The sequence below is a fragment of the Pomacea canaliculata genome, linkage group LG5 (assembly GCF_003073045.1).
Source record: "Pomacea canaliculata isolate SZHN2017 linkage group LG5, ASM307304v1, whole genome shotgun sequence".
Classification (NCBI taxonomy): Eukaryota; Metazoa; Mollusca; class Gastropoda; order Architaenioglossa; family Ampullariidae; genus Pomacea; species Pomacea canaliculata.
In genome coordinates this window covers 16,434,699-16,445,472 of record NC_037594.1, presented here as the reverse complement: position 1 = coordinate 16,445,472, position 10,774 = coordinate 16,434,699, and the positions used below count along the sequence as shown (strand labels likewise).

Sequence of the window (10,774 nt, the reverse complement as noted above, 5' to 3'; positions counted from 1 at the left end):
GCCGTGCGTGCCATACGAGCCCTGTGAGTTCCTTGCTCCAGCTGTCGGCGAGTTTGCATTGTTCTCCCCCTCCCCTTCTTTACCTCACAAAGAAGGCTGGCTGTTGGGAGGTGGATGGTGTTGGAGGGACATGCAAGGTGAATTAAAAAATAGGAAGGATGCTATTATGCAATGGTTCGTGTGACAATATACAGGCCAGACAAACAACACTAGCGATAAAGAGGGGGAAGGAGGGTGGGAATGGGTGTTTCACCGCGAGCCGGCAGCTGACTATATCACGGCTAGGCAGCCAGCCCTGTAAACAGATACCACATGCAGAGAAAGAACAGCGTGCTCGAGACGAGAGCTGAACCCAGGACAACCAGCCCTCACTGTGTCAGTGATAGGCGCTAATCTAGAGCGATAAGAATAGATGCAAAGTAATAAGAGAATTGGTGGAGAGGAGGTGGGTCGTGGGATGGCGATGATGCTGTGATGTGTGGTAAAGTGATGATATTACCCACGTAAACCTACACAACTGTATGAACACGAGACAACCTTTTCAGAGCAAGTGTTTGTGAATGTCACCCTCCCCTTCTTTCTCTTGTGTCTGTTGAAAGAGAAAGAGTCGAATGGAAGCACGAGAATCCATGGCAACCTCTCTGGGAGGACTATAAAGTTCCCCCACCTGTCTTACTTTCCATTCACTTTTTGTCCATACTCCTCCCGATTCCGTTCCCGCTAAACATTGTAAGTGTTGTTCCCTCTTATTTATTTTTTTTTTTAAGTGACGCAGTCCAGTTTTCTTGCTCCTCCACAGGGTGCACTGTCAGAATAGCTTGTGAGCCCCCATCTCCACGCCCACTGTTTGGCACGTCCTCAACCGTTTTTATCTTCAACACAAACCAGTGAAGTCGGTGTCAAGCATAAATATGATAAAACGGAACCTGTCTAGACAAACGCACTCTGTTACCACACACACTGGACATCAGCTGAGTATAATTGTAGTCATTGCTTCAGAAGTCGATGTAACGGCTTTGCTGACCTCTGAAGCGTGCAGTGGGGGGCACTTCCTGCACCTAGAGATCAGAAAGAGAGAGTTACCTCTGAGGTATCTGTGGACCAGAAGCAATGCGCATCATACCTCAGAGGTCCCCATACTACGCAGAGATCCCGCTCTGTCTTGTTGTTGGCGAAGGTTTAGGGAAATTTTATGGTAAGGTGCTGTAATGGTCAGATACAAGTCTTGCCACCATGACGGTCACCAGCTGCCTGCTGTGTCAAGAGTGTATACAAATATTAAACTTTTATTTCCAAAAATATCTGAGCATTACTTCAAACAATAATATCACATTAAAGAAATAAATTATTTTACAAATCTCATCTACCTTTGAGGATATTCTGATTTACCGTGATGAAACGGAAAAACCCAATCCGTCCATCCATCGAACCTGTTTCCTTGTCCGCGACCTTGTGTACATGATCAAAGTGTGGTCACGCTTCATTGCCACTGGTACACATTATATTAGTAGCCGACAATAAAGTCTTTTTTTTTTTACAACAAAAAGAAGGAGGAATGCAAGCACAAGAAAAACACTTAAGCTGCACACGTCTGACAAATTGTATTGAGCGATGTCCCACATTTGAAGGATGGGAAGTGCCTGGTCCTGGAAGACTGCAGTGCGTCATTTGCTGGCAACTCGGTTTGACAGGACCTGTGATGGCAGAGATACAGCGAGAGAGAGAGAAGGGGGAGAGAGAGAGAGGTGTAAGACAGACAGACACACAGAGCTTGCCTATGTTGAGTATGACATGAACGAGGCCAAGTCGATACCCGCACAAAGCACCGCGGCAGCTTGCTCGTACCCGTACCTGCAGCAGCGTGCATGGAATGAGCAAGTCCCCTGCAAGAGCAAACATTGATCAGCCATTCGTGTATATAATGAACTATTGACGAGCCACTTTGCATATGTCGAAACTGCTCTTTTTTGTCCTCGTGAGAACAACAGATGTCACGATTCAGTCTCTCGTCTTGCATTTACGGGATTAGTTGAGTGGCACCGCCTGGGACTGCGGCGCGAAAACATTCGATGTAATGTTGTTACCGAGGGAAGCACGCATCTCGTCTGTTTGCCTGCAGAATAACTTGTAATTGAGCACTTATCCAGATTTACACATCCTACCTAGTCATGTGGGAAAATACACACAACTTATTTCCAAAGACATAATATACAACATATAAACTTACCATGAAAAAATATTTAATCAATTATTTGTTTCCTAGCAGAAAACAACAACGGGACTGCTTGAAACAGGCTAACAGTAATATCACAGTGGCTGAATCATGTTGGTGTGAAGCGGAACCGCCGTTATCCATAATAAAAGCGATGTAATGGATGTGTGTCCGGAAGGAAAAATGCAGATGCAATCGATCAGTTAAATTTAATTCAAAGGATATTATTCAAAAGCGCCTGCCATGGTCTGAGACGCAGCAACTGTGTAACTGCAATTTGTGGAAAATAAAGTCGTCAATAGTCACTCTATGCAGCTGGTCATGATTGCATTTCTTTGATGTTTAAAATGCTTCTCTCGTAACATATTAAAGTAGAATCTACAACGATAATTCCTTTTATTATTTCTGAAGGCGAATAGAGTTCAAGTCACAAATACTCAACATACATGTTTTTCTGGGTTTTTCCCCCCTAATGACTCAGTGAAAGATATTCCCCTAAATGTGGTTCATTATCTACTTTCGTTTTTGAAACACACGTGCACAAACATCACCATGCTCACAAAGAGGGTAAATATAAGGTCACTTTTGTACACAGAGATGTCTAATGATGTGTACCAGCCCTCCCATTGGCTAAGACCTCAACAACGTCAGCGTATACAGGTAAGTTCTGACGTCCATGTTGTTGACATCTTCCTGTGAATTTATTTCCTACTGAGAAAAAAAAAAACACAGAAAAGAAGAAATGATGGGGAAACAAAAACTAGTGGGGAAGTCGGAATAACCCTCGCTAAACCTCTCTGTATGTCTCTCTGTCTTTGTCTCACATACGCACCCGAGCATCTATGAGACTGATGTGATGTCTACTCACACCCGTGCATCAGCACACCCAGATACCCCGCGTCGCCACAGATGCACAAACCTCGTTGCATTTTGCTGGGGCCGGCGAACACACCTTCATCGTTGGGGGGATAATGACTGAAGCTAACGACGATCGAGTGTCGTCTATTCCGAGATCAAAAGAGTTTGTCACTTGCTCAGCAGGAGCTAAGCGCCACGACAACCCCACAGCACAGCGTGAAAACGCCGAGGTCAGAGATGAAAGAGTTCAACAGGGTCATGCCTGTCACCTTCTCCATTTGCCACTTAAGTGTGCATATGTAAACACAGTCGACAAGCCGACGTGTATTTGTGTGTGCGGGAGAGCGAGAGAACAAAAGTGAACAGAAATCTTGACTGGAGATATAAAGAGATTGCACCCACTTGTTGTCTCTACCACCACCATGTAAAGCTCTTGTTTGCAAAAAAAAAAAAAAAAAAAGTCCAAACAAACAAAAATTAAAGAGGTGCAATTTGGAAGGAAGGACTTGGCAGTAGTTTGCCCATTTGGCTGGCGGCTGCAGGCTGTCGCAGTGGTTAAGGATTTACACGGAGGGATGGGGAGGGAAAGATACCGGAGAAAGTGTTTTTACCTGGTGTTTGTCTCGTTGTTTTCTCGGCAACTTTGACACCAGCAGCAGGGTGAGAGGCAAGCCCGCGTTGTTTACCGAGGTTGCGGCGATAAGGGGGATAACCCCTTTGTTTGCGGCGCTGCGTTTGTTGGAGGGCGTGACGCTGACTTGACACGCTTAATTGCGCGCGCGGCCAGAGGACGTCCCTCATCTTGTCGCCAGCAAAGTCGCGCAACGGCTGAATGTGCACCTTAATTACTGAGGTATGGGAGGGGGAACCACCTTTTAAAGTCACTCGCACACATACATACTCTCACACACACATACACATACATTCTCTCTCACACGCACTCACACAATTTCGCGTGTGCTTAAAAAGGAATGAAGGAGATTTTTCAAAGCTTGGCACACCTTGAAAACCTCAATGGCGATGGATAAACGCCCAGTGCTGTCAAAGGTGAGGCTTTTTAATGTGCCTCGTTTCTTACGCAGACACCCACAAATTTTGGAGAAAGATAGCGGTATTACAGGGAAGATAAATGCATCCCTGAACCTTCCACAACCCCAGCTCAAAAAAAAAAAAAAAAAAAAAAAAAGCACGTAATATCTAAACAGTCTGAAGTGGCTGTGAATGAAGTGAGTCGACCCTGAAGAGACAGCTTGACAAAAAGTCTTTAGACCAGAGATAAAAACATAAACAGATGAAGTGTGGGATTAAAAATAGGTCTTCGCTGCTCCTCCACGCAGGTGGTACGTGTACTCTAGCCAACAACAGTGCAGGATGGTGTGATTGTTGGGTAGACGATATCAGAGCCATCCATCGGAACTGGTATGTATGATGGAGGTAGGTATGTATGTATGATAGAGGCAGGTAAGTAGAAGTAAAAACGCGTTTGTGCTTGTCTCAAGAGTTCTACTATAATAATAGTTATTATTGTTTGTGTAAGATAGATGAGTGTGAGACAGACAGAGAGAGACTAACCCTTAGACGTTGGCAAAGGAGGAGAATGTAGAAGAAAGCTTTCTTGTGTGTGGTTGGATGACACATACTCGACTGTGCTAACTCAGCTATTTTGTGCATTATTTGTTAGTGCTCATTGTTTGCTACCAATTGAGACAAAATCTTCAACTGTTTCTGACGGTTGTGACAATGGGAGTTAAATGCAATCAAACCTTTTGCCTTCATGGTTTGTGTTGACACTTGACTCCGGCAATGATGACAGAATGACCTAATGTAGTCTGGGACCTACTGGGACCATCTATGACCTACCAAAGATACTAAAAGCAATATCAAATATTTCAATTTTGTTGGTCTGTTTTTTCAGGACAGAAGACACTTCTTGATGTGGAACCAGCCATGCGCGAGTCGGCCGTCAGTCGTTTCCTGTACGTCGCGAGGTCACGTCGCTCCCTCATCACGTGGCGCGAGAAAACGTGTGAGACGTCAAACAAAGGTCGTGACCTGGTGTGTGGCCAACATGACTGTCTTGAGATTCCCGACCGGTGCATGTGCTTTACCGCATTTCTCATATCCATCACATGTGTTGGCCTTCTGTAGAAATCCTCCAGTGAGCAGTGCAGTGGGTGCAGCTTTAACCAGTCTTCTCCTTCTTCTGCAGCTCCTTCTCTTTCACATCTTTGTTGCCTTCGCGTCCAACTCCCCAAAAGCCATCCTAGTTACAAAGGTTTCTATCTAACTGGCCGTGCAGAGTCTGTAGGATTCCACAACATTCCTCGTGTTAGCCCAGCTGTGGGCTGTTCGCAGACGATCCAAAAAAAGGTAATCCGTTACAAACTTCTGTCGTGCCGCTGTCGTGTAGGCGGGGATTTGGCCACATCGCTACCTGGCTTCTTGCCCTTTATTTGTTGCTGCATGTGGAGATCAGTTACGAGAAGGCGAAAAAAAATTCGCAAGTTCTTCTTAAAAGAAAAATGTTAGCCAACCAACCTCTTCACCTCCCAAGCAGCTTAAGGAGCTGAAAGAGCGTCAGGTCGACTTTGCCGGTGTGTGTTCCTTCACGTTGTTTACGATCGATGGCACGTGAACTCAGTGCTGTAAACAACGTAGAAATGTTTCTCGAACATTTGATGTATGTTGACAAATCATAAAAATGTTTTACATGCGTTTCCTTTCCATAAATAACAAAGAAATGTTTTAAATGCACTTGCGTTGTGTTGCCATAAATGTCGCACGAAGTGCGTGAACCGAGAGGTTGCACTGCGAAATTGCTGCACGTGACCTGATTCAACAGTTCTTTAAAAGTCCATCAATGTTTGTGTTCTCAAGTCTTTATTTTTATTGCAATAGAGCTGGAAAGAACAAACTCCTACTTTCATTCTATCTCGAGGTGAGTAGTTTCCAGCTAGAACCAGGCGCAGCATAAGAATTGTTGTTATTATAACGGGATCGGAGGAAGGTCTGTAATGAGCAACTTAGAACCGGAAACTCTAGGGAAAAAAGTTCAAACGCCATACAAAATAAGGAGTCGCAGCATCAAGATAATGACTTTTGCATTTCTTCATTTCTGATGCCGCTCGCGCACAAACATCGAAGGGGTGTGTGCAGGGAGGAGGGGTAGGAAGTAAGGGTGCTGCTTCATAATCAAGTCAAGAGCATCTGCAATGCTGCTAGCGTACACTACTGGGCTTTTCTTTTCCTTTCCTTTTTTTTTTCTTTTTTTTTTTACTGGACGGGCAAAGGTGATCGAAAGAACGATTTCGAAAGAACGACGCACGAGCAGTGCGGGCTGTCCGAATGCAAACATCTCCAGGACCAGAGGGCACGCCCCTTCCTTCTTCCCCTTCCTTGCTGGTTAAATGATAGGCATATACTGCGGAGCCGGTTAAATGATAGGCATATGGTGCGGAGCCGTGATCGATGTTCCCGCCAGCTATTGGAGATCGTTATCCTCACTCAGGGTCGTGCGCGCAGCTGTGTGCAGTGCAGCTGTCAGTGGGTGCAGCTGTGCATAACCTTGCAGCCACTGCGCGTAGGAATGCGTGCGTGAGTGTGTGCGGGCATGAACAAGTCTTTGCCCTGCATAGATAAATACACCCAAAGAACAGGTAGAGGACATGTAGAGAAATCTGCTTCAGACAACAACGGTGGTTATGCAAATAATGGTTTTACATTTATTTATCCATAATTACAAAGTAACCGTTGCTGTGATACCAGAATACAATCTTTGAGTATCCCATGGCAGACGTTCCTGTCGTTTTGCAAATAATATCTAAGTAAATAAATAGTTTCCTGGTAAATAATTGTATCTGGGTGTCTAGCGAAAACGATAAAACGCCTGTTGACGACAGGCTGGCAACAGTACGCCACTGATAAATGAGGAGGACTCTGACCTTTGACCTAGATTAGCAAACAGACACACATACACACACTACTCGCTGTTAGACATACAGACGGGACACCGCAGGACCTGCAGCTCTGGCGATGGAAAGAAAAAGCGATTTATCAAGCTGAGGCTAATGAATCGATTGTGCTCAGGGTCTCCCACAGTTGCCCACAGCGCCGACTGCTTGCTGCTGAGACGGTGGCAGAGGCATGATGTCAGCAGCCATGGGACAACCTGCAGCAAGTTGCCAGCAACCCTAACATTTTCCATCCAGGAAGAGCCACATTGCTGTCTTTTCTATTTCTGAGACTTGAGGTGAAGACAGAAATTACACTAAGGTCCTGCACTTTCCTCATCTTGTCGAAAATAAAACAAACAAACAAAAAACTCTCATATTTTAACCATTCAAAAATCGTCGTATTCGCACCAATGTTCTTGTGTCAAGAACTAATCAGGAATGCGGTTTTTTTTTTCATTTTCTTTCTATTTTGGTATACTGAAGTTATTCCCTCGAGAACCAGTCAAAAAAATGACAAGTGAGAGGGAGGGAGAGTGTGATCGCAGTTGTCCAGGAACAATCTTTTTTGCTCGGTGACGTCAAGCTTTTGTGTGGTGTTGAGAGTTCAGAGGTCAGAGGTTCACAAGCTCAAAGCAAGCTAGCCTGTCTTTCTTTTAAATCGACCATGGTTAGCAAGTCTGGTCATCTCATTTCTGATGAACATCATGCTTTGAACATACTGCTATTACCGCTCTCAGTCAGCAAACGTATTACTTATGCATCTAACCGATTGTAGTGGTCAAACTTTGGGTGACTTTGAAGAGGTTTGGATTATCAAGATGCCGAAGCTGAATGTTTTTCTGGTCGACAACTTGTAATTTTGTTTGTTTCGGTCTGAGGCGTACTATCGGTTGGTTCTTGTTGAAATTGTTTGCTGTCCGTATCATTGTGACAGTAGCTAGAGTGTTGGCAAGAATATGGAGAGAGGAAATGGACAGACTGTACTTGATTGTGCACTGTTGGTCTTTGGAACACTTCTCTTAAGTTAAGGGGTGTTTTACCATTGTGTTATTGTGTAAAGTGGGTAGATGAGGGTTGGCTGATAAGGACAGTATGGCAGACATTATATATAGGTGAAGCTGACCGTTCTGTAGCATAGAGAGTGATGTACCATTGGCATCATGTTAGTTTAAGCCATTCCACTGCATGCAGTCTGACATATGCAGACAAAAATTAATAAAGTATTACAACAGGAACAATAACAACAAAAAAACATTTCCAGTTTATTGCATTCTGTGCTTTACTCACAAATGATACAAAAACAGCAGCTTTAATGCTATTTATGGAATAAACCAACACATCACATGGGTCACAAATTGTCAGATAAATCTGTGTACACAGGACAGTTTTATGCAAATAGCACACAGGGGATCCCAGTGAAAGAAAAACAAACTATGTCAATATAAGTATGCCTACAGCACACATGGAAACATTCCAATGCATGTGATGTAACTGTCTCACACACACACACAAACAAGAAGCCAGAAACAGGATACATGCGTTGCCATACAGTATGTGCGCGCGTACGAGGAATAAAGATCGCTGTCACGTTGCCAGTCAGTGTCATTTTGTCATCACAAGGCCTGTGAGTATAGTAGCGACACAATGGTCCTAGTCTGACAACAATCAGTTCCTTCTGCTTCTGTCACTCAGAATTATTGACAGACTGGAACAATCATTGTCCTGCTCGCTGAATATATTGGTGAATATATCTTCTGGTATTGTTTCCTGAAACACACTTCACAACTGACTGTGAGAAGTGTGTCTGCGTCTCCTACATCTTCACCCAGACTGCGCATGTCTGACTTGTTCCGACGCGTCTTGCACATTCCGGCACGATGCACCCCGGATTCCATGTGGTACAGATTCCTGTACGTGGCACCAGTCCTGACATTGCCTCATTCTTTCAACATACCGTATATTCCAACATGTCATCAGGACTAAACCTCATGGCGTCTGTCTTGTTCAGCCATGACTTTATAAGTACACGATAAGAAAGCTTGAGGGATTCATGTCCCGACATTTGCTAAGTCAGTCTTTGTTAAGACTCTGTTAAGATTTTTTTCTTTGAAGCCGTTCCATGACTGGTTCAAACAGTCATGTCTGGCGAATTCCCGTTGGTTGTAGTTTCGATCTGAAATCAGTTATTTTAGTTTTTATTTTATTTATTTATTTTATTTTATTTTATTTTTTTTTTGTCTTGACCAACTCACAACGAAAATCTTCGAGGCCAGGTGTTGAAAGTCCGTTTGGTGAGAGCGGTTCTTTATTAATGATCGAAGTGGGTTTTGCCTTTCAACCACTTTTAGTATTCTTTTCTCCACTCACCTGGGGCAATGTTTGCTCCCCCATTGTACCTGCGTGACCTCAACATCCAACGGATATATGTACGGGGGTGCATGTGTATGTAAGAGATAGAGAGACGGGGCATTGGCTTTGACCATGCAAACCTGTCAAAGAAAGTTCGTGGACATACACTCACAAACACACGCGCTGACAAATTTCACAATTATTCTATGAGTAGAATATCTATTTAATAAAGGAATACGAGTGCTCTTTTTTCTTTCTTCGATTGTCTTTATTCTTGTCTGCTGTTACTGTCAAGACTAAGTTGTTTTCTGCTGCAGACTGTAATTTTGCGGCGGAAAAGTGGAAATTGCTATGTTACTTACTTTCTGCAGGAAAAGTCCTTTTCTCGTCTTTCTTCTAACTGCGTCTTGCTCTCTTTCGCTCTCTCCTGTGCTTCCTGCATTTTGTCCTTTTTTTTTTTTTTTTTCGTTAAGAGAATTAGTCTAAAATGAATCATTCTCGTGCATTTTACGATTTGCCAATGTCTTAGTTTTTCCCAAGTGCTGTCATTCTTTCGTCTTCTTAGGAAACCCCCCACGGACATCCCTGGAGAGAGGAAACTAAGTGGCCGCCGGCAAACGCATCGCCAGCGAGACAAGCGAGCGGAACAACTCTGGTGTTGTGGCATCCTTGGCTTTGGGCTCCTTAGACAGAGTTACCATCCTTGGCAGCTGGGCTTTGTGTTGTCAAGGTGTGTTAGCCTCACCCGCACCTCGGCTGTGTTTATTGTCCAGGTGTTAAGAGATAGTCTCTCCTGTTGACTTACTATCCTTCTTTTGAAGCCGGCCTTGGTGCGTGCGTGTGTTAAAGGATTAGTGGTTTGGAATTTTTCTCTAATGATTGGGTAAAACTGAGTGCAAGATACTGTTTCCCTACTGAATACGTCCTTCCGTTCTCGAGATACACACCTCTAACATTCGTCTGCATAGAAAGAAGTCACCAAGACTGAAGTCAGGATTGTACATGGATACCTTTAGGTTCTCAAAGCCTTGGTCAGTGGTGAAGTTGGGACCAAAACGGGATGCTGCTATGCATAAATGGGACTTGACAGTTCTGACCTCTTTCTTTTCATGGCTTCTTACCAGACACATATTGTGACTATGGCGAACTTTCACATGTCGATCACATTAAAGAATATTGCCACATTTTGTCATCTATTTATCAACGTGTTTACAGTTCTTTAATATTTCTTTTGAATATCTTTCTGTTCAAAATTATCTCTGCAGATGTAATAGCTTTCTGTATGAAAGAGAGAAAAAAGATAACAAATAATAAGCAAGTTCATACATTTGAAATATGACCTTACTATGTACTTAGTCTCTGAGTCTTGTACCTCAGACTATTCTACTAATCCTCATGGAGT

General features: G+C 43.7%; 1 long non-coding RNA gene across 1 annotated transcript; it reads left to right on the top strand.

Moving 5' to 3' along the window:
• Positions 1 to 2,229: 2,229 nt before the first annotated feature.
• Positions 2,230 to 10,774, top strand: LOC112565262. Its single transcript, XR_003099378.1, has 3 exons — positions 2,230 to 5,125; positions 7,157 to 7,319; positions 9,938 to 10,774. It is a non-coding gene; the product is annotated as an uncharacterized LOC112565262 (long non-coding RNA).